This window comes from Triturus cristatus, chromosome 6 (genome assembly GCF_964204655.1).
Source record: "Triturus cristatus chromosome 6, aTriCri1.1, whole genome shotgun sequence".
Taxonomy (NCBI): domain Eukaryota; kingdom Metazoa; phylum Chordata; class Amphibia; order Caudata; family Salamandridae; genus Triturus; species Triturus cristatus.
In genome coordinates, this window is record NC_140589.1 from 581,400,757 (window position 1) to 581,425,790 (window position 25,034).

Consider the following 25,034-nt stretch of genomic DNA (forward strand, 5'->3'; position numbering starts at 1 on the left):
TGCTCAGTGTGAGTGCATGATTTACAATGTAGGAGATTTGTACTCCTGCCTTTGGCATACGCTCAGTTTGATAGCGCGATTGCGTGAAGGTATATGTAAAAACTAGATTATGAAAAAACTACAATATGCCGCCAATGATATGGGGTAGGGGGCAACACCAGTGTTAGGTGTGGCGTGGTCTTATATGCGCAGGCGCTAAGGGTTCAGTGTTGGTTATGTGTGCGTTAATGCTGGGAAAACATGCCTGCGGGACGCGCCGCCTCCCAGAGTGGTTCGGCCCATGAATTACTGTTAAGTGCGCGCAGCGCGCTAAGGTTGACATGGCAGAATGGGTGGGGTTGAAGCATGTGCCCAAGATGTTGGCAGTTTGGTGGTACACACAAGAGGGAGCATGATCAATAATTGTGTCCAGGGGGACTATGGCATGGGGGACAACTGCGCACAGGCCAGGTGATGTGTGGGTCTAGGGTGTGACTGAGTTCCACGGTATGGCATCGTTGAGGCCATTGGTTTGGGTGGAAAGACGATATATCCAACGTTGTTCCTTGCTGAGTAATTTCTTCTCATTATCCACTGCCAGTTCCGGTAGTTGTTCAATTATGGTCTAGGTCAGGTCATTGGGAGTGTGTCCCTGGGTGATGAAATGACTGGTCAGTTTGCTAATGTTCTTCTTGCACCTGATTGTGCTCCTGTGTTCTGTTATTCTAGTTCTTATTTTTCGGGCGGTCATCCCAATGTATCGGAGGCTGCAGCTGCATGTAAGTAGGTAGATCACGTTACGTGAATTACAGTTTGTGTGGCTGCGTTGAGTCCACACTTTGTCTGGTTCTAATATCAGTGTTTTCGTATGGCTGGTGAGATGGCACACGCTACAATCATTGCATGGGTAGTGTCCAGAGATCTTAGGTAGGCCCCACGCATTCAGGATAGTATTGGGTTCTCTGTTGGTCAGGGGTCTGGGGCGGGTGCTCACAAGTTGGTCTTTCAGGTTGTTGCACCTTTTGTAGGCAAACCTGGGGGTTTCCCATTGTCGTTGTCCAGAGTTTAGAATTTTCCAGTTTTTGCGTATGAGTTTCGCCACCTCATTGGAAGCTGTGTTGAATGTGGTGACACACGTGATGGGTTGGTCACTTTTGTCCTTGGGTACCGTTTCTAGGAGAGCCTCCCTATTTTGGTTCCTGGCTCTTTTCTTGGTTTTGTTGATGATGGCACGGGGGTAGCCTCTTTCCTCCAGTTTCTTGCGCACATGCTTCAACCCCACCCATTCTGCCATGTCAACCTTAGCGCGCTGCGCGCACTTAACAGTAATTCATGGGCCGAACCACTCTGGGAGGCGGCGCGTCCCGCAGGCATGTTTTCCCAGCATTAACGCACACATAACCAACACTGAACCCTTAGCGCCTGCGCATATAAGACCACGCCACACCTAACACTGGTGTTGCCCCCTACCCCATATCATTGGCGGCATATTGTAGTTTTTTCATAATCTAGTTTTTACATATACCTTCACGCAATCGCGCTATCAAACTGAGCGTATGCCAAAGGCAGGAGTACAAATCTCCTACATTGTAAATCATGCACTCACACTGAGCATGTGCGAGAAACTAGTGTGCAATTCATGAGCATGAGCAACAACCCGCTGATACACTGAGCATGCATGAGAGACTAGTGTGCAAATCTCCTACATTGTAAATCAAGCACTCACACTGAGCATGTGCGAGGAACTAGTGTGCAATTCATGAGCATGAGCAATAACCCGCTGATACACTGAGCATGCACGAGAGACTAGTGTGCAAACTACGAGCATGAGCAGCAACTACATCTAGGGGCGGTGCTACCTCGTTAACCTCAGTATAAAAAGCCCACACGCCGAGAGGCTCTTTCTACCGGAGGACGATGGCAGGACGACAGGTACAAGGCAGGAACTGACCAGAAAGACTGTGAGTATGACAATCCTGACAAGCCTCCAAACAACAAACTGGGTAAGCGCTTTTTCCCTCACAGGTCCCTAACTCCCACAGCCTATCTCTTTTTCTCTCATAGGGTCATCCCCTTACCGCTTCCCTCCAGGAAGCCTTGGCTAATAACCCAAAGCGTAAGAACATTTTCCTTGCGCCCTGCTACACTAAGTCACCTGCCTTCAGTGTGATTTCCGTGTTTTAGCCACACCACGCTCTTAATTAGTTGCGTACTTTCACTCTGATGGCACCACCAGTACCATCACACCTAGCCGACTATAGTCCTCTCACCATGCACTATAGTGCCGGCCACCTAAGCATTGTTGACCGGATGTCTAAATTGACTACTGACTCTCTCTACAAATGTTTTGTCCTTGTTTTTAATGTTTGTTTGTACAGGTATGCATGAGAAGGGAATCCCCCTCTCACACATAGAAAAACGCCTTAGTGAGTGTATCACATAGTCTGTACCACAACACTAAGTCTGTTTTATTTTCACCACACCCTTTTAAAAACGGTCCTGAGGAAAGCCAGAATACTCTAAGGCACTGGCTGAAACATGTCGACCATCTGAAGGACGCAGGGGGCAGTAACTCTCCACCCTTACACGTCCTGTAGCCTTACTTTTAACCGCTGGTGTCGGCCCAGTTATTAAAATTTAATTTACCCTTGGGTACTGGGACCACCACCAAGCCGTTTTAAATCACAATTCACCCAACCTCACTGCACTCTCAGCAATATACCAGCTCCGCTGTAATCAGGCGTCGTAGCACACCCGGGACATACTAGGTGTCACTGGGTGGGCCCGATGATGAAGCATGCCACCAACTAGGTTGGTGGGTGAGGGCTTCATGAATACACCTACAAGGTGTCTGTGACAGAACTACTTTGAGTACTGCATCACTTTGGTCAACTTAAGCTAGTCTTCTTTGTTTAATCACATATAAATCCCTCGGGGACATGGACTAGCTTTCTAGTCCTCTCTCTCCCTCTTGTTACACGCATGTCCATAAGATTACCAATAGGAGCGCTGGTTCCCATAGGAACAGCTAGTGAATGGACAATATTTCTCTGTGACCAATAATTATACAGACGCACGACAGGAACAATTGTGACAGGAACTGACAAAGCATTTCAACTGTTCGAGTTTAGTGGAGTTACCGTTCCTGTTTCTTTGCTTATAAGAGTAAGAATTTTAGGCTAGTTCAGATTTACAGGTACAGTAGTTGCATTTGGTACTATAGTTACAGTAGGGATGTCTGGAATCCCTTTCGGATCTTAATTTTTCTGCTCTTCTGATGGGGTCTCATTATTTTTATTTTTTTAATCAATTTTTATTTTCACCTAAAGCAGCACAGGTAGTTACATCCATCGCATAATAGTCACATACATATAATGCATCAGTTACATCAGTGATGTCAAGCATGACATAAGTATAAGATCGTTACGAGTTCTCAATCAGTGAAATTGGGATAATAACAAGAGAACCCCCCCAACCAGTTACCAACAGTAAAAAGTGGTGACGATTCTCAATTACTGGCAGTCTGAAGAATTACAGTGTCATACATCTTTACTATAATAAATCAGTGAGTCCCCAGGGAATCCCAGGTGATGGTCTAGATGGGCTCTGTAAGCCTATTCAATGCTTACAAATTTACAGCTAAAAGGATGTATTGTGGGCACAGCAAGTATATATTCTATGATGTCAGCCCAGCAGGGTCTTTCAACGCAAGGAGCTAGGGTCATAGACTCTAACAGAGCAAGACCGGTTAAGTACTCAATGGTTAGCAAGCAGTGAAGTACTAGGCAGCTAGATTTTCACCATAAGCATGTAAATCAGTCAGCAGCATATCCCAGTCCGCTGCGACTGGGTATTTATGCAGTCTCCAGTCCTCTTCACACCTGAGCGCCACCACTTCTGCACAACCCCACTTGAGAGTTGCCCTACACCAGTGGAACAGTCCTGGCAATGTCAGTGCCTTCCAATGTATTGTGATAAGTTAGGGAGTGATCAGCAGGGCTAAATCAATTAATTAGGCACTCGCCTTTGCCCCCTTAGGACATTTAAACAGGCTCAGAAGGACTCCCTCTAGTGTGCACATGTCAGCGCCACAGAAACCTCTCCCGCAAAGATGCCACTGCTGGGCAAGTCCGGAACATATGTAGGAGGTCCGCTCCCAATTCTGGACATCTGGGCCACACCGAGGAGGAGCCAAATATGTGGTGCAAGTTAGCGGGAGTGATATAGGCCCTGTGGCGTATATTTTCTTGAATATATTGGAACTTTGCGTTCCGCAATACTTTCTAGGGTGGTGTAACACTTTTTCCCACTCCTTCTGCGTGAACTCTCTTCCCACATCCGCCTCCCAACAACCCTGGGTTGCTGCCAATGGATCACGTGTGGTGTGTGCCAGTGGGCGGACAAGCCATGTAACAAGTTTGCAAGCATCTACAATAATAAATATTGTATGTATTAAGGGGTGTTGGGAAGGCTCAGTGTCTGTAATACCCTATTGTCACTCCAGCAGAGCCAGTAGACCATCATACAGAAGGAAGTGTCCCACCGGATGATCATAATCCTCCCAAATCTGCTCGTAGGGCAAGAGTACACCATCATGAAATAAGTTGCCTAGGGTGTGCACTACCACTGCCTCCCAAGGCTCCAACCCTGCCTTAGCCAGCACGTGCATGAAGGGTTCAAGTGAACGTAATGGGATCGTGGAAGAGTAACTGGGAATATGTGGCATAAGTCACAGGATGCGCCGGAAGCTGTGAAAGGCACGCAGAACAGACTATTCACACTGTGTGGGAGACAGGCATGTGGTAGAAAAGCCCAATGCACAACCTACCACGCCTGGGAATCATCAGGAAGATCCCGCTCCTCTGTAAGGCGACCTGCCAGTCACCGCGTGGGCCATTGCAGCTGTGCTGCCAAGTAATAAAGCTCAAAGTTAGGAGCTCCCAACCCTCCCCGATCTGTGGCCTATTGCAGTTTGCAGAGCGGGACACGCCTCCTCCCTTTATTCCAAATAAAGCCACCCACCCGGAGAAGGATTTGGGATTGTGGACTGGAAGATTCTGAAAAAATATAAGAGTGCCAGTGAGACACGGCCTTACACAGTCATGGGTAACGTGCCCCAGAAAGCCATCTGAGGTCGTAGCGAGGCTATGGCCCTAGTAAAGTTGGCATCAATTAAGCCTTTTATCTCATGGGACATGTTTATCCTGAGATACCAGAATGAGCGAAGTTCCCATTGGACCGGACAAGCATCAACCTCATAGAGCTGCAGAGGGAAGTCTGGATGTAAGGGGAACAGGCAAAGTTTATCCCACTTTACCACTAGGCCTGACGTCTCTCTGAATTCTCGCAACACTGCCTGTATTCCATCAATTCCCTCCTGTATGTCCCGTATATAGATTAAGACGTCATCTGCATGTAACAAGACAATATGTGTCTCGCCATGTAGTGGAATACCCAAATCTTCTCTGGTGCAGGGCCTCAATTGCCAGGGCAAAAAGGAGTGGGGAGAGAGGGCAGCCCTGCTTCATCCCCCTGCTCACAGAAAAAGAGTGAGATATGCATGGGCCAATTTAAGATTCAGTGTATAGAAGTCAGATGAGGTGTAGTGACCAATCCGTGATGCCAAAGGCAGTAAAGGCCGAGAATAGAAACTCCCAGTTCACCGTAGCACCAAACAAGCGGCATAAGGTCACTGGACCTGGCAAAGCTCCAACACCTGGTGTAACCGACGGATATTTAGAGCTTTCGAATGTCCGCGCACAAATCCATACTGGTCTGGGTGCACTAGACGTGGTGGGTGTCCATAAAAGGCAGCCAGCTATGATCTTAATTCACACCTTATAGTCAGACCCCAGCATGGACAGCGGGCGAAAGGAGGCAAGCTCCAGAGGGTCCCTTTCGGGCTTCTGCAGAGATACCAAGAGTGAATCCTGCATCGTGGGAGAAAGATGCCCCTCCGTTTGGGCAACCTGAAACACCTCCCGTAATTTGGGGACAAGTTGGCGTTGCTGCTCAGCGGATTGCTGCATGCACCTCTTGCAAGGTAAGAGCAACGTTCACGTCGTTCCTATCCAATCACAGGGAGAGTCACTGCAGCAAGGGAGTGATCTATAGCTCCCCGGAGATTCATGGGCGTGGGGGGTCATAGAGAGCCTGGCAATGTGCGGTGGACACAGCATGTATCTGATGCATTACCACCCTCTGGAGCCCTCATCATAGTAATCGGCGTGACAGGGGTGCCACTGCGCAGGAGCCCAGCCAGCAATCGGCCAGACTTATTCCCTTCCGAGTGCATTTTCGCTTGATACGGGCAGGAATCTACGCAGTGCAGCGTAAGGCTTCAGCGGGGATCAACCTTTACAACGCAACTTTTACACCGCACTACCATTACAACGAAACTAATACAACGCATGCGATGTTACAACGCATGCTTTTACAACGCAAGTCTTTACATCGACTTGCACTAGATGGCGTGCTAACATTAGAAATAGTGTAGTTTACTATCCAAACACCTTCCCTACTGCAACGTGGACTGGAGTTAGAATAGTAAATCACACATTTCTAATGTCAGCACGCCATCTAGTGTATGTCGATGTAAAGACTTGCGTTGTAAAAGCATGCGTTGTAACATCGCATGCGTTGTAAAACTTTCGTTGTAACAGCATGCGTTGTAAAAGCATGCGTTGTAACGTCATACATCCGCTTCAGCAAGAGCTCTAATGTTGGCTCAGCCAGCAAGGTTATAGAAACTGAAAAGGTGCAACAATCCTAGCCCATCTGTCCTTACCCGAAGTTGCAATTCTGCAATATTGGGTACACAAATTCCATCTCACAAAATAAAAGCTGATTTGGGTTACTACATAAAATCTCGAAGTATAGTTATTCCGTTGTTATGCCATTAATGCGTTGTCTAGAGTGATGCATTTGTACAAGCACTGTGCTAGAAACAGTAACTACAAATTTCCAGTCCACCGGAGCTCCAAAGAATGCAGTTTATGAGGTAATTAAGATTAGTATGCATGAGACACGCGTGCACCCTGTGGCTCTAAATAGGGTTAATTTACATTTTTAGTGATTATTCTGAAAAGCCAACTAGTTTGTGGCCCCTCACTCCCACCTCCAGAGAAGGGTGCTGCGCGCTTTTCCACTCTACAGTGCACTCTTATTATCTTTAGCAGAAGACGACAGCTCATTAGTTTCCTGAGCACAAATTAAAATGACTTTAATCAACCTGTAGTATTAGAAAGGTTACAGTGGACTAATAAATGTTGTACTAATGCAAAAATAGACTGGCTAGGCAATTTATCAAAGCTGAGATAATGTATTTTAGTCTGGCATTGTTTCCTATAGAAGAGCAAAACATGAATCCCTGTTCACCCTCCCGTCTCTATCACTGTCTCTCTCCAAGCAAAAGCTAAAGTGCTCTGTCACGTCACTTTTCATTTAGGTGTGTACGTTATGTCAGAAGTTATCATTATCTCCAGCCTCGGACAGAAACTCATGGGCGGATGATGACAAGAACAGGTACCTTTTCTTCTTTAGGAAAGCAGACATGTCTAAAGTCCTGTTAAATCACTCCTCAACCCTCTAGTCAGACAGAAGGGGAGATTATAAGATCTGCTCTTTCATGCGCATCACATTTTTGTCGTCTGTGCTGTCCACACCCGTGTCCTCCATCCCTTCACCATCTCATCAAGAACGTTAATGTGGGTTCCAACTCAAGCAGTTTTATGCGACTGTTTCTAGAAGTTCGTTTAATCTTGGACTGAACAGAGAGTGTGGTGCCTCCAATGTCGGTTCAGTACAGAAGGGGCATTCATCACAGCGTGGGGTAGAGGTCTTGGGAATTCCAATAGAAGTCCATGTTCTGGTGTGATCCTGGGCTTCTATGGGAATTCTCCAGGGCATATTATCAAGCCCATTATCGCCGCTTTAGCTGCAGTTTTCTGCCGCTAAACCGGCGATAATTTTATCACCGTCCTTGATAATATGCCCCCTAATTATCAAAAGCCAGGTATTCAGCTGATTCCCGAAAGAAAGTGGATTTGTTTCTTCACGCAAATGCAAAGGGAGAGAGAAAAAGCACAGTCTCCATAAGTGACTGTACAGGCCCTGGTAGTGGCGAGAATGAATTGACTTGCCGAACTGAGTGGCATATTATCAAGCATGGTGTTAAAATTATTGCCGCTTTAGCGGCAGAAAACTGCCGCTAAAGCGGCGATAATGGTCTTGATAATATGCCGCAGAGAATTCCCATAGAAGCCCATGTTGACACCAGAACATGGGCTTCTATGAGAATTCTCAAGGGCATATTATCAAGCCCATTACCGCCGCTTTAGCGGCAGTTTTCTGCCGCTAAAGCGGCGATAATTTTAACGCTGTTTCTTGATAATATGCCCCTGAGTGTTGTAACGGTTCATAGAAGAAAAATGCATGGGTCAGAAAGCAGGTGATCTGTGGTGATGGCATTATTATTAGGGCCTTAAAGGCTACCTGAGGTCAAGTAGACGGGCAGTGTAGAGATCTCAATACTGACAACATATGTGATAAGGTAGCTTTTTTTGCATTCTGAGCAAGTTGCTTGCATTTCCAGACTTTTTCTTGAGATTCAAGGTAGTCAAGATGGTGTTGAATAATAATGTTCTCTTCTGGTGTTTGAAAAGAGGGATGAATGAGGGGATGAATGGTTTTTCGAAGACAAAAGTGAGTGCAATAGGTGTGAGACATATTATTGGATAGGTCTTCCAGATATAGATTGCTGTCTAATGGAACGCCTAAATTCTGTCTCACAGCCAAAGGTTCTTGGTGGCTGCCTGTTATATTTGGCTGTAAGAATGTGCACCAATACAGATAAAGTGGAGGTAATTAAGATATTGGTTTTGGTTGGATTAATTTTCAGGGATATGATACCCATTCATCCTCTGGCGATGGTGAGACACTCTGTTAGCGGACTTATTTTTTGATTAAGAAACTTTTGGACAGTGGATAGGTTGAAGATAAGCTAGCTAAGTGTCATCAGCATACATGAAAAAGCATACCCTTGCTTGGTGGAGGAATTGGGCAATGGTCAACATGTACATGTTAAACAGAAATTGACCCTCGAAGGGCCCTCCAGTCAATGTTGTAAGCCTTTGAAGAGTACAGGGAAGGAGCAACCACTTGTGATCTCCCTGAAGTTAAAGACTGTATCCACTTATGACCCTCTAGTGTAATATGTGTGAACAAATCAACATGTCTGTAAAATAGATTTCAATGATGAAGCGAACATAGGTATTGGATCAGTAATGGAGGAGTACCAGATAGTATAATTTTTGTCTGAGAAAAAAGGGCAATATTGTCAGAAAGGACTTGTGCCGGTGATATTTAGAACCCTGTGTCAGAGGGATGTTGAAGTTCAGAGACAATGTGAAAGAGTTCTTCCAAAAGCTCGGTGAAATAATAAATCATCGTTTCAGAGAAGAAGGAGATTTACAAAGCTTTGATTTTTGCATTATACCAGAGCATTTTAGAGTGGTGCTATTCATTATATGAGATGTAGTAGTCACTTCTCCATTTCCTTTCAATTCTCTAAGCTTCTAGCTTAAGTTTGTTTACCCCATCTGTGTGTGTGCAGATTTTTGTTCCTGGCTTGGCAACCTTCCAATAAAGGTAGCAAAGAATAAGGAGATGAAATGATGAATCAGAAAGTTAGGGTTGAAATCTGTGGATGATATACTTTGTTTGACCCAAAGAGTTATTAATTGTGCATCAATTGGGTCTGTGATGAAGATATTTTAGTTGTGTCTGCTGATCCTCGCCCAGGGTTTTACACAGTTTATGTGAAATGCAATTCCAAAGTGATCAGATCATATTAGAGGGGTAGTTTTGTGCACTTTAATTAGATGCATAGGGCAAAAACAACATCCAGCATTTTGCCTCCAATGTGAGATGGCACCTGGTTTAGTAATTTAAGATTGAGGGTAGCCATGTTGTTTCTAAAATTTGTGGGATCATTCAAGGAAGACTTGAAACATAGGTTGAAAACCCACAAGGAGCTTTACAGTTCATTTTATTGTGTTGTGTTAAATTAAGTTATGTCAGAAGTTATCATTATATCCAGCCTCAGACTCAAATTCATGGGCAGATGATGAGAAAAGCAGATGATTTTTCTTCTTTTAGGAAAGAAAATATATTCCTTCTGTTAAATTACAGCTAAATCCTCAACCTACAGGGAATGGGATAGTATGAGATCTGATCATTGAGGAACATCACACGTTTCGCATCTGTGCTGCCCACCACCTTCTTATCCACCCCTTCACTATCACATCATGATACTCCAGCTGGGTGAAAACTAAAGCAGTCTCATGCAATTGTTTATAGAAGTAGTTTCACTTACTATTGGAGATTTTGTGCACTGTATTTAGATCAGCCAAGGGAAAATTGATATTCACCATATGACCCACAATATGAGTTGGCACACAGTTTAGTAATTTGCGATTTAGGATGGCCATGTTATTTCTGAAATTCATGGGATTGTTGTAGAAGGACTTGTACCATGGGTTTACATCCTCAAGGAGCACCAAACTTTCTTTCTCAATAGTTAAGGCTAACAGTTCTTCAGGTGAGTCAGGTGACCTGTAAATCCATACAAACTCATACTCAAACAGCAGGATTCAATAAAATGCTAATGAGGGTTTCTAATTCAATACTCAGTTGTTTATGAAGTGTTTTGATCCTCTATGTGCCAAGCATGAAAATAACGTTGCTGCCTCTGATTCTATTCAACCTGCTCTGTCTAACAATTTAATTATTTCTGCTCTCTCCTTGCGCTGGTGCACTGTGTGCAGCATAGCGCCAATGCAGGCACCCTTTCTTCATATTGCAAGGGTGCCTGCATTATAGACAAGATTGTTTTTGTGACTGAAGCTACACCTTCCCACACAAAAACAAGCTTTAGAGGCATTTTCCTCTTTCTACGTGTACCATTTGCTGCCTGCGGCCTGTATCCTGGGTCACATGACTAGATGTAGTTGCCCTTGTATATTTGTCCCAGACAGTGAGACAAAGGGGGACTAGGTGTTGTGAGGATGGGCCATCTTGTCATGATTGAAGGGGTGGAGCTGTCACCTATCTCACTTGTACTGCACAGGGGCTGCCTCAGCACACTCACAACGGACTTCGCACTAGTCTACTGTCACCCATGACCCCTCGGAGTTAGAGCAGGGGAAAGAAGGAAAATACAGAACTGGATGTGGGGGGAAGCCTAGAAGCTTCTGCCACTACAAAACTGGAATGTACGTATACATATTGGACCCCCAGACCAACTTTCGAGTACACTCCTAGACTTCCGGACACTGCGGACGAAAGACTGCCTTGCTGCCAGAGGACGGCCCTACTGTGTGAACATTGCCCTGCTGTTTGAGGCATGCCCTGCTCTCTGAGAAGCAAATGTTTCCAATGGTAGGCTGGTTAACCTCTGTTCTGAGCTACAGCACACACAAGCTCCAGAGGCCTCCCTGCAACTGCCCTGCTGCCTACTCCACTGGGTCAGTAATTGGACCTGCCTGAGCCCTGCTGGCCTCTACTGGAGTGAGTTCCTGATTCCCAAGGGGTGCCTTTCTAGGACCTAGACCCTTGGCTGGCATCAGAGAGAACTTCTCCCGGCCTAACTGAAGTTCCAGCAAAATCCAGTGCAAAACGAAGCTCCGTAAGCCCCACCGCACAGCTGCAAGCTTCATCAGAACTGACGCCGAATGAAGCGAAGTTCCGCAATCCCTCACTACACAGCTGGAAGCTTCATCAAGTTCAATGCTGAGCGACGCACTGAAAGCTAATTTTGCGCCAAGGCCGTGGGACGCCAAGGCTGTGGGACGCAAAGCCCCGCAAGGCCGCGCCTCACAGCCTCATCAGAATAGACGCCAAACGACGTGAAGCCTCACAAAGCAACGGCGAGCAGACTGGGCATCAAAGACTTAACATACATTGCTCAACGGGCCAAACGAGGATCTGTGCCTGGCCTGCACTCCATCGTGGTTGGCCTAAAATTGTGACTATGTCCCAGTCCCGTTCGACCAGCTACCCTCAATTGGCACGTTGGGCCTTTTGCCACTACATTTAACTAAATCTCTATAAACTGCATATCACCAGTTCTACTGATTGGATGTTTTTTGGTTTCATCTCAAATCGTTTATTAAAACATAATCTATGTTCTAATTCGGTTGAGGATTTTTGTTATGATGGGCTTTCAACTTATTACTGTTTTGTATGCTGCATACATTTGTTATGCATCACTTCTAAGTTAAGCCTGACTGCTTATGTGCCATGCTACCAGAGGGATAAACACAGGTTTATTTAGTGACTTTTGACACTTGTATTGAATGATTTCAAGGATAATTGTATTGGCAGGCTTAGGAGTGAAGATCATGAATGCTAGGTACCCTGGCATGTTGCATGAAAGTTGGGGACAAAATCCGCAATTTAATCAAACAGTGGAACAATTCTTCCAGTACCATCCTAGGGAAAAGCCACCTGTCAGTTTAAAATTTCTTTAGCACCCTGGAAAAAAACTAGACAAACCCAAACAATTTCGGTAACTCTGTATCCGAAAATGAACACAATATACAAAGAACGCCTAATACAAATATGTCAAAAGCGTACAAATCAAGTATAGATTTCAATGACATGGTGGTATTTTCACTACAATATTAAACACTTCTTCATAACAAACAACAATACAGTTAAAAAAAACATCCACTGAAACATAAGGCAAACATACACTTTTAAAACAATCTCATTAACATAACATTATATTTTAACTTGATGTTAGATTGAAGTGCAAATGAGAAGCATTTGCAACTTGAATAAAATTCAACAAACCCAGAACATTTTGGAAATGCACAAAAGTGTCATCAAAAACTAGTGAAAAATTCTAATCCTCAGCACAACATTGCAGAAATCAATATAATACACATTTTACCTGGAATGTAATACATGGATGCACTCAACAACCACCCCTTTCCTCAAATAACATATATAAAAAAGCCTGTAAATTGTTTTAAAAAACCATTTAATCTGAGGGAGCTTTTGCCGTTTGAACTAAATATCAGTTACTCTGCACCTTGATTCAATGTACATACTGACATAGAGCCTAGGCCACTGAACCAATGGACCACATGTACGACCGGTTTTAGAGGTCGCAAACAGAATTGGGCCATTTGCGATGGCTAAAGAGCCTTTTACACTGTAATAACCTTGTTTTTTGAGTCCGTGATCTATTACGACTCTCAAAAAAGGTATTAGGAAGGGGTGTTTCAAGACGTCCCTTCAATAGATTGTCGCAGGGGCATGTATGAATGTTTTGCAACCGGAATGCGGTTACAAAACATTCATATTTTACCGGCTCCATGAAGGAAATGGTAACCCAGCAGGCCACCATCTCTGTGATTACAGGCTATTCCCAATAGGTCGCAAATTGTGACCTGCCTCATAAATATTGATGAGGCAGGCCAGTTGCGACCCCATTGGGAATCGCAAACAGTGTCTGAGACACTGTTGTACATTGCATTTTGCAATTTCCTGATTGCCAGTCACAAAAAGTCGCATCTAGGAACTTGCAAACTGTTTCCGTCATATGTGGCCCAATATCATTATTGTGTGTTTTTCTGGCGTAGGCTTACTAGGTCTCAGTTAGCATGATGTTCATTCTGTGTTTATATTTCTTGAATGACACTATACACAGCAAGATATTGCTTGTTTATTTCTTTGTGAAACTGTTCTAGAAGAGCCTTCAGCTACATTCTCCAAGGATGGGGTTCCTTACTGCACTCTGTATTCCATATAGTCACAATGGTTCTCTGCTGTTTGTGTAACTAGTTTGTTCTAACACCTCCAGACAATATTAGCACAGAAGGGGGAATTAATATTCATCTAGGGGGTTAGTTCTAAGGTTATAGGCTTATGTGACATTTTAAAATGTGAAAATGTGATTTATTGGAGCAATGATCATACCATGCTGAATATTCAGTCTCAATTTCTATGCAAGAAAAATGTATATAGACCCTTGAATTTGGGAATGAGACAGAGATCATTCCTGAGCCTCTAGGGATGCAGTCAGATTTCTCCCATACTTTGCTGCACACTTGAGACTTAGGGGCAGATTCATTTAAATGTCACGTAACACAGTGCAGCAAGACACCTTGGTTTATTTTCACAGATCAAATTGGCAGTTTAGAATTTGCATTGCAGGCTGCAATGGCAGGACTAAGTCATGTTTTAATGCTGCTTTAGTGGGTGGCACAATGAGTGCTGTAAGCCCCCCAGTCACATTTAATTTAGAGGGACTGGGTGCATGTAGAACCATATATGAGGGACTTATAAGTAAATGAATTGTGCCAATCAGATGTAGGCCAATTGTACCATGTTTTAGGGAGAGAGCGCAAGCACTTTAGCGCTGGTTAGCAATGGTAAAGTGCACAGAGTCCTAATGTCAACAAAAATGAATTTCTGAAAACCGGGGGGAGAAGGCAAAACGTTTGGGGAAAGACCATACCAAGGGTATAAGGTCTAACAATGGTTTTATAAATTGACCTAGTAAATGAAAATGTGCATTGATTTGTAAACTTGAAGAACTCTACTGCCTTTCGCCAGGTTTGTGCTGTACAAATACCACATCTATACATAGATATTACTTTAGAATTTGTCTGTGAATGCGCTGGCTAGTGTTATGTGCGCATTATAAGGAAATAACCACTCCCACTGTTTTGATCTGTTTCAGATCTCATTCACTAAACCTAGAAAAAGCACCTGCTGGTGAAACCTGAAACCGTTGGTGTGTAATTCTCACAATGAATTGCAGTACCTGAGGAAGCAAAATGATCAAGCATGGTTTCCCTCAGGGTGATCAGAGGGCTCCGCCCCAAAATAATAGTGAACAACGAGTACGGTTCACAGCACAGTAGTGACATAATTTTGCTAAAATGAAAGAAATTCTGAAAAGGCACTTACTTATGAAACAGTTTAGTACTGTGTGCTAAGCAAGGTTTAGTGAAACCGACTAGGCCTATCATGGCAGCCACCAAAGATGTCTGTGGGCAAAAGAAAAATATGACTAAACTTGGAATATATAAACGTGAACAACTGGATACTGCTGAGCTGGCGAATAGGAGGCTGTGAGAAAACAATAGAAAAAAATGTGGTTAATCACTACAGCAACATAATCTCCAGTAAAATAGTTGTTTCCATTGAGTCTTCTTTAAATAGTGGTATGCACACTATACAATGCATTCATTTGGGACTGATCAGGACTCAGGGAGCTCTGTGTTTGGCAGCAGCGTCTGTTTGGCACCTTATTTTGTGACCACAAATAAACGCACATTTATATTCCTCCAGAATTGCAGACTGCGGAGTTATTTTTCTTTCACAATCTTGAGGTTGTGACCTTCGGATTGCTCTCGACAGCGGCGGCTCCTCCTGGAGCTGGACTTCTCTCCCACAACCCAGGTGCAACAAACAAGATAAGACGCGAGTCCAAAGGCTTAGGAAAAGTGTGATTGACTTCCCTGGGGAATGAGCTGTCAATCCCAGATGGCCTTCCCAATGTATGTCAGAGGATCAGAGGAGGGAAACGGAACTCATTTGCACTGGGCATTCTATGAGTCGTACAATGTTCAGAACGGCTCAAGCACAGGGGAGTGAATGAAGTAAAAGTCTGATTGAAAGTGTCAGTGACGTAACGAAACTTAAGGGGGGTCCCCCTGCAAAGTACCTGGAGGCCCCCGCGCTCCACACCCAGTGAGTGTGTGACGTCCTGTTTCCTTAAGTATGTCCATGGTTTGAATTAAGTTCTGTAGCAGTCACATTGCAAGTGGGCTGCCCTTGCCTTTGTCCATGGCACATGCATCCCTGCTTTGAGGAGGATCTGGGCAGTGCTCCCCCGCCTCCTTTCATCGCAGTGCGTACATATCCTTCCAACCTGGGACAGGATCGAGGGGTACTTAGCCTTTATATGAAACAAGCCACACCAGGAGGAGCGAGGACTGGAGGTACCATACAAGCGTGATTCAAAATAGCTGGAAAAGTGTCAGTTTCCAGCAGTTTATTGCAGATGTCCACTAATCAGAATGCCACAAAGTCCTTAACTAAGGCCAGACTCCGAGGGGGCCAAAGATCATTTGGCGGTCTTGATTTCATTGGAAAGTTGGGTTTTTCTATACTCAAAAGTGAGAATTCAGACAAACTGGAGCTGGTGGTAGAGAAAATAGCTGGGTTGCTGTCAGGGTGGAAACCGCTATCCCCGCCCGACCCAAAAGAAGAGCATATGTTCACTATTTCATTTTTTAAAAACACAGACAGCAGGGGGATAGTAAGCTCTTTAGGATAGAAACCCCCTCTGAAGAAGAGTTATTGGCACTTTCAATCCAACCAGCGAAGAAAAAGTGCAAGTGGATGAGATGCTATGATGCCAATACGACTTCAGACAATGACACAGAATAATTCAATGCAGTAACCTGTAAGACAGATATTAGTTTTCTTCCAGTGACCTTGTGCCAGGGTCTTTGCAGCCTGTTGGGCAGGTTAGAAGCTTTAATATTAGGCCCCAAAGGGAAAATTATGCTGAATAGAATGGATTGGTATTGGAGGACTGGTCAAACAGGCATCTAAAGAGGTAAACATTATGTCAAGAATGTGGCCGGCTCAATGAGTGCGCTAAAAGCCAACCTGTTTTAGGTCCACCGCCTTAAATGCATTATTGGGCTCAATGGTATTGTCATTCTTCTTATATAAATGGTCATTTGAAAAAACAACAGATAGAGGATTCATTCTGTGATTAGCAGAGGTATGACAATGTATTTGGGCTGTCAATTTTGTGAGGATTAAGGGGAGAACAGGAGCTTGGTTACATTGCCATCCTGAAAACAGCATGCAATGAGGTTAGTTATAGGGTTCATGGAGGACCATAGAGGAGGAGCCTTACCACAAACAACCCTCCCCAATGAAAGGATGATTCCGTACCAGGGTTTCTTTCTCTCTCTCGCTTCAAGTCTCTGGTGGTAACTGTGTTCCTCCAGCATCACCAAGACTATAGAGGAGGGTATTGGGTTAAGATCAGGGCAGATTGTTTCTCGAAATCATGAAATATTGTTCCTGGAGTTTTTATAAATAAGTCAAACAAATTATAATTTCAAATTCAGTAGTTCTTAATAATAATAATAAGATCTTTATTGCTTTATTAACAAAAATCATTTCAATTAATATATCTTCACAATCGCACAATATTTAAAAACTGTACCACAGATACACAACAATTTACATAAACATTCATAATTATATCATAAAACCATCAAGTTCAGCGAACATCATACAAACAGAAATGGGCAAGATCATTGCATATTAACCTGCCAACGTGCAATAAATAGTAATTCCATTGTGGAAACTGATTATAAAGTGCATCAGTAGTTACTATAAAAGGATAACTTCAGTTATTACAGTACTAATTATTACCCTAGCAGCATGAACACTAAGGGGGTAATTACGATGGCAGTCGCACTTTCGTCCAACCGCCATCGTTGCGGAGCTTGGGACCGGCCACCTGTAAGGCGGCAGTCCCGCACATGAGATTACGATGCGACCGCCACCGTGGTGGTCGCATCGTTTTTCTCGACCATTGCGGTGGGTGCTGTTTGCTGCAGCACCCGCCGCAATGTTGGCATTTCTCTGCACTACGTGGCAGGCACCATACGGTACCTGCCACCTGGTGCAGGGAAATGTAGGGGGCTACGATAGGTACCCCCCCAGTGCACACCCACCTCCCCTCAACATAAATGCGATCCCCGCCAACCTCTGAATGGCGGTTGAACCGCCATCCACCGCTGGCAGGGATTAAGCATTCTAATATGACGGACGGTGCCAGATTCCCGCTATCATAATCAGGCCCCAAGTTCTACAGAATACCAAAACAGTGCAAATGGGCATGAAAAAAATACTTCAAAAAATTCACTTACGGCCAAGGGATAGAAATATAATACATCTAAAACAGTCAGTACCAAACATTTTTCACCTGCATATAAAAAATGTATCAATTGGCATAGCAACTGAATCGACTCACCCAATAAAGACCTGATAAGTGCCTGGCAAGCTGATCTAACCCCGATCTTTAAAAAAAAAAAAAAAAAAATAGGGGTTTCAGGAAGATATGCCCTATCAGACATGGGCAAGGTCATTGCATAATAAAATGTCGATGTGCAATAAATAGTAAGTTCATTGTGCAAACCGATTCTAAAGTGCATCAATAATTACTAAAACAAGATAACTTCAGTTATTACAGTACTAACTATTACCCTAGCAGCATGAACACTAAGTTCTACAGAATATCAAAATCGCAAAAATTCTCTAGAAGCCAAGAGATATAAAAATAATACATCTCAAATAGCCTATACAATAAAATTTCGACTGCAACAAAAAATGTTATCAAATTGTATAGCAATGGAATCGACTCACCCGATAAGGACCTAATAAGGACCTTGTGAGCTGATCGATCCACTATCTTCAAAAATAGGGGTTTCAAGAATATATGCCGAATTGTAAGCAATTTAGGACACATGCAAACTATATGCAGTAAAGATTCTTGTGGCCATCCGCAATGTCTACAATTAGTATGCTGAATCCAAAGCGGTGTGCCCTCTTTTGTTAGATTTATTCACATTCGTAGATTTAAAAATATTTTTTTTATTTTTGCCGAGAAATTAGCAGTCAGGTATGGCTGAATGCGTAAGAACTGGAATGAGTTAATCACATACTACGCATGATTTTCCACTGCTAATGCGTTTTTAATCATATTTCAGTTCAGTTTTGATTTGTTTTTTTAAGATTAAGATATAGTTGGGCATTTTCAATTCTTGAAGGGACATTTGAAGACCAATATATCTTAGGCAAGTTGAAATATGGGATCTCCAATTAGCAGCATTACCAGACTTAGTTATTTCTAGCTAGCAGTTATTTCCAAGGGAGCCAGGAGCATACATTTCAAAAATGCTCCTTGTGACACCAAATACTGTCTTTGGAGACCAAACTCCAATCTTATTTCAGCTTGACCTACTGACATGGGAATCCCAAAACTTGATTTGGATGCCCAGACTACCAATAAATCCAGAAGCTTAGCATCTTTCCCTCTGGTAATGGGTGTGCCATATGAAAAGGTTGGCTGTAACTTGGCTTTCATGACTTTAAGAATATGTTCATAAGATTGACAATTCAACGATTTTTGCAAACATTTAAAAGCGTGAATTAAAGTCACAGTTTTTGCCCTAAGATCTTTAAAATGGTATTTAAAGGAGACTCTTATCAAACATCACCCCTAATTATCTATATGTTTTAACAACTTCATTTGGCCCTGCTATTGCCCTCCATGAATTAAACTTCTGATTTGCTGGTCCAATTTTCATAATTTTAGTTTTTTTAACATTCAATTCAAGACTATTTCTTTGTATGTGATCATTAAAAGCATTTATGAGTCTTTGTAGGCCAATCAGGATGTGACTCAGTGTTGTAATTTGCTTGTTTAATAAGCTTTTAATTGGAAGTTTGGGGTTGTCCTGGTGACAGAATGCAGATCTCATGGTTCTGTGATGAGATCGGCATTCTGGCAAGGGAGGCGTTGAAGAGATGACCTGTTGAAGAGACCTGTCGGTGGTTGTACAAATAAAGCCTTTCACTCGAACATTGAAAGCATCTTGGATTTATTACTGGCGACGAGCGACAAGCGACTAGCTTGATTGGGGACAAGCCACAACCACCGATTCCCCTACGAACCCATTGGATTTTGGATTTGGATTTTACTCTGCCGATTTAAGAGACGACTTAAGGAACGAGCACAATTCCAACTGGGCTTTTACTCAACGATCGTGAAACATTTCAACAAATTCGGAAGTGAGTAGCTCAAAGGTCTAGGAAAACCTTTGCTTACTTACTTTGTTTTGAATTGCTCACGAGCACCAACGCGCGCGCTGCTTTCTTCGAGTGGATCGTTCTTCAAGTGGATTGGTTTTTTTTCATCGAGCGCGTTCACAATTGGACGTCTAGTGACGCTGACGCTGACGTCACGTTATTTAAGCGGCCATTTTGGATTGGGATAAACGTTGTGTTCGCGTTTTGTATTCATTTTAGGATACAACCTAAATTGCGAATGAAGCAATAAAGGTGAGACATTGAACCCTGATTTATTAATCGTCTTTATTTTTGGAAAAACTATTTCAATATAGGCTACCTCCACCAGCATGTCACAACCCCCAACATTTTTGTCAGAGAAGGGTGAACCTCTTCTTCCATGGAAACGATGGAGAAACTTGTTTGAATCATATCTTGTGGCTATTGGGGGGGAAAAAATTTCTGCTGTTAGGAAACAGGCCATACTTTTACATAATTTAGGAGTTAAGGGGAGGAATACGTATGACAGCATGGATCCTTTGACTATTGGCAGTGGAGATGGAGAACCATCAGATGTGTATGAAATGTCTATGACGATGTTGGAACAATATTTTGGACCGCGTATTAATGTGGTTTTAGAGCGTCACAGATTCTTCACAAGGGTTCAAGGTCCTACAGAAAGGGTTGGTACGTACGTTGCTGCATTGAAAACATTGGCACGCACATGTGATTTTGCTGATTTATCAGATTCATTGGTAAGAGACCAGCTTGTAAGATGCACCAATAGTTCAAGGGTGCAAGGGAAGTTACTTTCTAAGAATCCCTCATTAACTGAAGCGGTTGCGATAGTGGAAGGAATAGAAAACACTTCTTCTTGGGTGAAAGAGATCAGGAAGGATCAAGTGGACAGTAACCCATCTCATGGTGAGAATGTGAAGAAAGATAAGACTAACGTTCACTCCATGTCTGAGTGTGATGATGAGAATGATTTCTCAGAAGAGATTGCTAAAGTGTCGTTGGGATCAAAGAATAAAAGTGCCTGGCGAAACACTCAATCACGCTTCACAAATATTAAGGACAAAGATTTTCAAGCGCGGAATGAGCGTGATCCTCGTCAGCAACGTATTTTTGATCGAGAGAAAAGTGATATTGATGTTAAGAGAGTACGTTGTTTTAGGTGTGGAAGTTTTTCTCATTCCTCGAGTTTTCCCAATTGTTATGCCAAAGACGCAATTTGCTTGAACTGTGGGGTTAAAGGACATTACGCCAGGGTTTGCAAGTCTTCTAGAAAGAACCACAATGTTGAGAAATCATCTGACACAATTCGTACACTTGTCATATCAAATCTTTCAGTGATGGAAGAAGAGGTGGATTCTGGAAAAGTCATTATGCCTTTTTGTGATATTACTGTTAATAACGATAACTTCACTGTCATGGCTGACTCTGGTTCGCCATTCACGTTGATAGGTAATAAGATTTGGGATGAAGTGGTTGGGTTGGAGAATGTGAAGTTACAGCCTCCGGATCTTGCTCCTTTTAGTTATGGGGGTTCCCGAGTAGACATTCTAGGGTATACAACTGCTAAGATCATATTTAAGCAGAAGGAGATAACTGGAAAGGTGTATATTGCTGTGAGAGGTGATAATCTTCTTGGGTGGAGGCATCAACGTGATTTGGGAATAATTTTGAATCCCAATGCCACCAATCCAAGGAACCAAGGTATGTTGATGGATGAGATGTGTGAATGTACATGTGGGAAAATTTCATCAATTGATGGAGGGGATGTCAGCGAGGAGTTGGTCAAGGAATTTCCGGATGTGTTTTCTGATGCGCTAGGTTGTTTGAGTGGTTTTGAGCACCGAATCATTTTAAAGAATGGGGCCAAACCTTGTGTGCATAAGGTACGCAGAGTACCGAATCTGATGATAGAACCGTTGAGACTGGAACTGAAGAGATTGCTGGATTTGAAAGTGATTGAAGAGATTGAGGCATCGGAGTGGTTATCTCCGGTAGTTTTGGCACCCAAGGATGGTGGTTCTTCTGTGAGGATGTGTGTGGACTTGCGTGGATTTAATGAATGGATCTGGGTGGATCGACAACCATTGCCGAACATTTCTGAATGTATTAGCTTGTTGAAGGGAGCAAGGATTTTTAGTGTGTTGGATTTGTCGTCCGCATACCATCAGGTCAGACTTCACGAAGGCTCAAGACACCTAACGTCTTTTGTTACTCCTTTAGGGGCTTACCGGTTTCTATGGATGCCTTTTGGGTTGGCTTTGGCAGCGGCCTGTTTCCAGAGAATTATGAAGATGGTGTTAGGAAATCTTCCAAATGTCTTATTTTTCCAAGACGACATTCTGGTCTATGGGAAATGTGAGAGTGAGCATGAAAAGGTGTTGAGGTTGGTGTTGTGTAAATTGAGAGAGAGAGGGCTCACCCTCAAAAAGGATAAATGCAAGGTAGGATTAAAATCTGTAACGTATCTAGGCCATGTTATTTCTGGTGATGGGATACAGCCAAAGCTTAAGTTAGCTGAAAGTATTATGAAAGCTCCTGCTCCAGAGAATAAAGAGCAAGTCAGGTCTTTCCTTGGTATGGCGGAGTTTTACTCCAAGTTTGTGAAGGGGTTTGCCAGTGTAGTTGAACCGATTAGGATGCTGTTAAGGAAGGGTGCACATTTTGTTTGGGCACCGGAATGTGACAAAGCTTTTGAATTGATTAAATCAGAGATTGGAGCCATGCCGACTTTGGGTCATTTTGATGCAGGATTGAAAACCATTTTGACAACTGATGCCAGTCTTAAGGGTTTGGGAGCAGTGCTTTCGCAGGTGGAAAATGGGGAGGAGAAAGTGGTGGCATTTGCTTCCAGGGCCCTTAGGGATGCGGAAGCTAACTATTCTTGTATAGAGAGAGAGGCGTTGAGTGTGTATTGGGCGATACACCATTTTAAGTTTTATCTGAAGGGGGATTCCGTTTGAGGTAAAATGTGATCATCGTCCTCTTGTTCAGATATACTCGAGCCATCATGGTGATCATTTAACTCCTAGGCTTAAGAGGTGGAGTGAAGGGTTACAGGAATTCAATTTCCGAGTTCATTATATATCGGGATTAAACAACAAGTCAGCTGATTGTTTGTCTCGGTTACCGGTAGGTGAAGATGAGGTTTGTGAGGAACCGGTGAATGTGAATTGGGTGGTGGAAGAGACGCTCTCTGAAGAAGAGTGGTTGTCAGGTGCTGCTCAAGATGAAGTATTTGTGCTTTTGAAAGGGATTATAGCTAAAGGTTGGCCTAATTTTCAAAATCTTGATCCTGTGTTGAAGCCATTTTGGTGTGTAAGAGATGATTTGACTTTTTGTGGTAGTAAGTTATTGAGGGGTGATAGGTTGGTTCCGCCTGTTATTCTTAGGGATAAAGTAGTCAATTTGGCTCATGAAGGGCATCTTGGTAGGAGCCTCACGAAAGCAAGGGTCAGAGAAAGGTACTGGTGGCCAGGGATGGATAGGATGGTGGAGTCTGTAGTGAAGGAATGTCATTTGTGTGCCATCAATGACAAGTCTCATGTGACTAATCAGGTCCCTCTATCGCCGGTGAATGTGCCGGATGTTGTTTGGACTAAGTTGGGATTAGATATTGTGGGTCCTTTGGAATTGATGCCTTTCCAAGAGAGGTTTGTGGTACTGTTGGTGGATTATACCTCTAAGTGGGTAATTACCAAGTGCATGGGTACGGTTCATTCTAAGGCGGTGATTGAGTTTTTGAAGGATGTTTTTGTTTCAGAAGGTGTACCCAGGTTCCTGGTAACTGATAATGGGGTACAATTTGTATCACAAGAGATGCATGATTTTCTTGAAGGCCTGGGCATAGTGCATCAGAAGACTGCATTATATTCTCCGCAAGCCAATGGTCTCACGGAAAGGATGAATAGGGTGGTCAAGAGTTGTGTCCAGAGAGCATTGGATGCTAAAGTGCCTTTAAGGGAGGTGTTGAGGGAGACTTGGTGGGCGCATCGTACAGCTCCCAATGTGATTTCTCAAAAGTCTCCTTTTGAGGCATTAAGAGGAAGATTGGCAGTTTCTAAATTAAACCCTGTTTGGCTTCCAAAGTGGGAGAGCAAGGGTGTTAGTGAAGATGTGAAGAAGTCTAGGCTTGTGGAGTATCAGAGAAGATACAAAGTGCGTTATGATGAGAAAAGAGCTGTGAAGAAGAGGGTGTGGAATGTTGGTGATAAGGTTTGGGTGAAAAAAGTGAGACATTGTCATAAAGGATTGTCTAATCTTTCAGGTCCTTTTGTCATCATAAATACAAAAAAAAAATGTTGTAATCTTGGACAATGGCTGTACATGGAGTATGTCTAGGTTGGTTAAGTTTGTTGGGGTGGAGCCTGGTGCAGCCAATGTTCCTGATGATGTTCCTGGTGGTGTTCTGAATGGAAGGGATGAAGGTGTTGCAAAGCCCAATAGACAGAGGTTCATACCCTCTAAGTTTGGGGATTATATTTTGTATTAGTACTAATATCTAAGTTTCTAGAGTTAGATTTGTGTGAAGAAAATAGGTGGGTTGTTTTCCTCTTTATATAGTTGCATCATATGCTCTAAAGATGCTGATAATTCTTTGTTCAAATTATTTGTTTTGATGTAAAGGGGATGTGTTGTAATTTGCTTGTTTAATAAGCTTTTAATTGGAAGTTTGGGGTTGTCCTGGTGACAGAATGCAGATCTCATGGTTCTGTGATAAGATCGGCATTCTGGCAAGGGAGGCGTTGAAGAGATGACCTGTTGAAGAGACCTGTCGGTGGTTGTACAAATAAAGCCTTTCACTCGAACATTGAAAGCATCTTGGATTTATTACTCAGAAGGATAGTATTATCAGCATATTGGAGGTAGCTAATTTGCACCTCTCCCAACCCTGGGGCATGGGCATTAACAGAGTCCAAGTGATGAAGAAGATCTGATAAGAATAGGTTAAAAAGGCAAGGAGCAAGAACACAGCCTTGCTATAGGCCATTATATGTTCTGATTTCCCTTGATAAAGAGCTACCATCACCCAACTTGACTTGAACCCAGGTATTCATATACAAAACAGTAATAACCTTTAACAGTTTCCCTGGAATACACCAGCCAACCAGTTTTTTTCCATAACAAATTTTGAGACACTC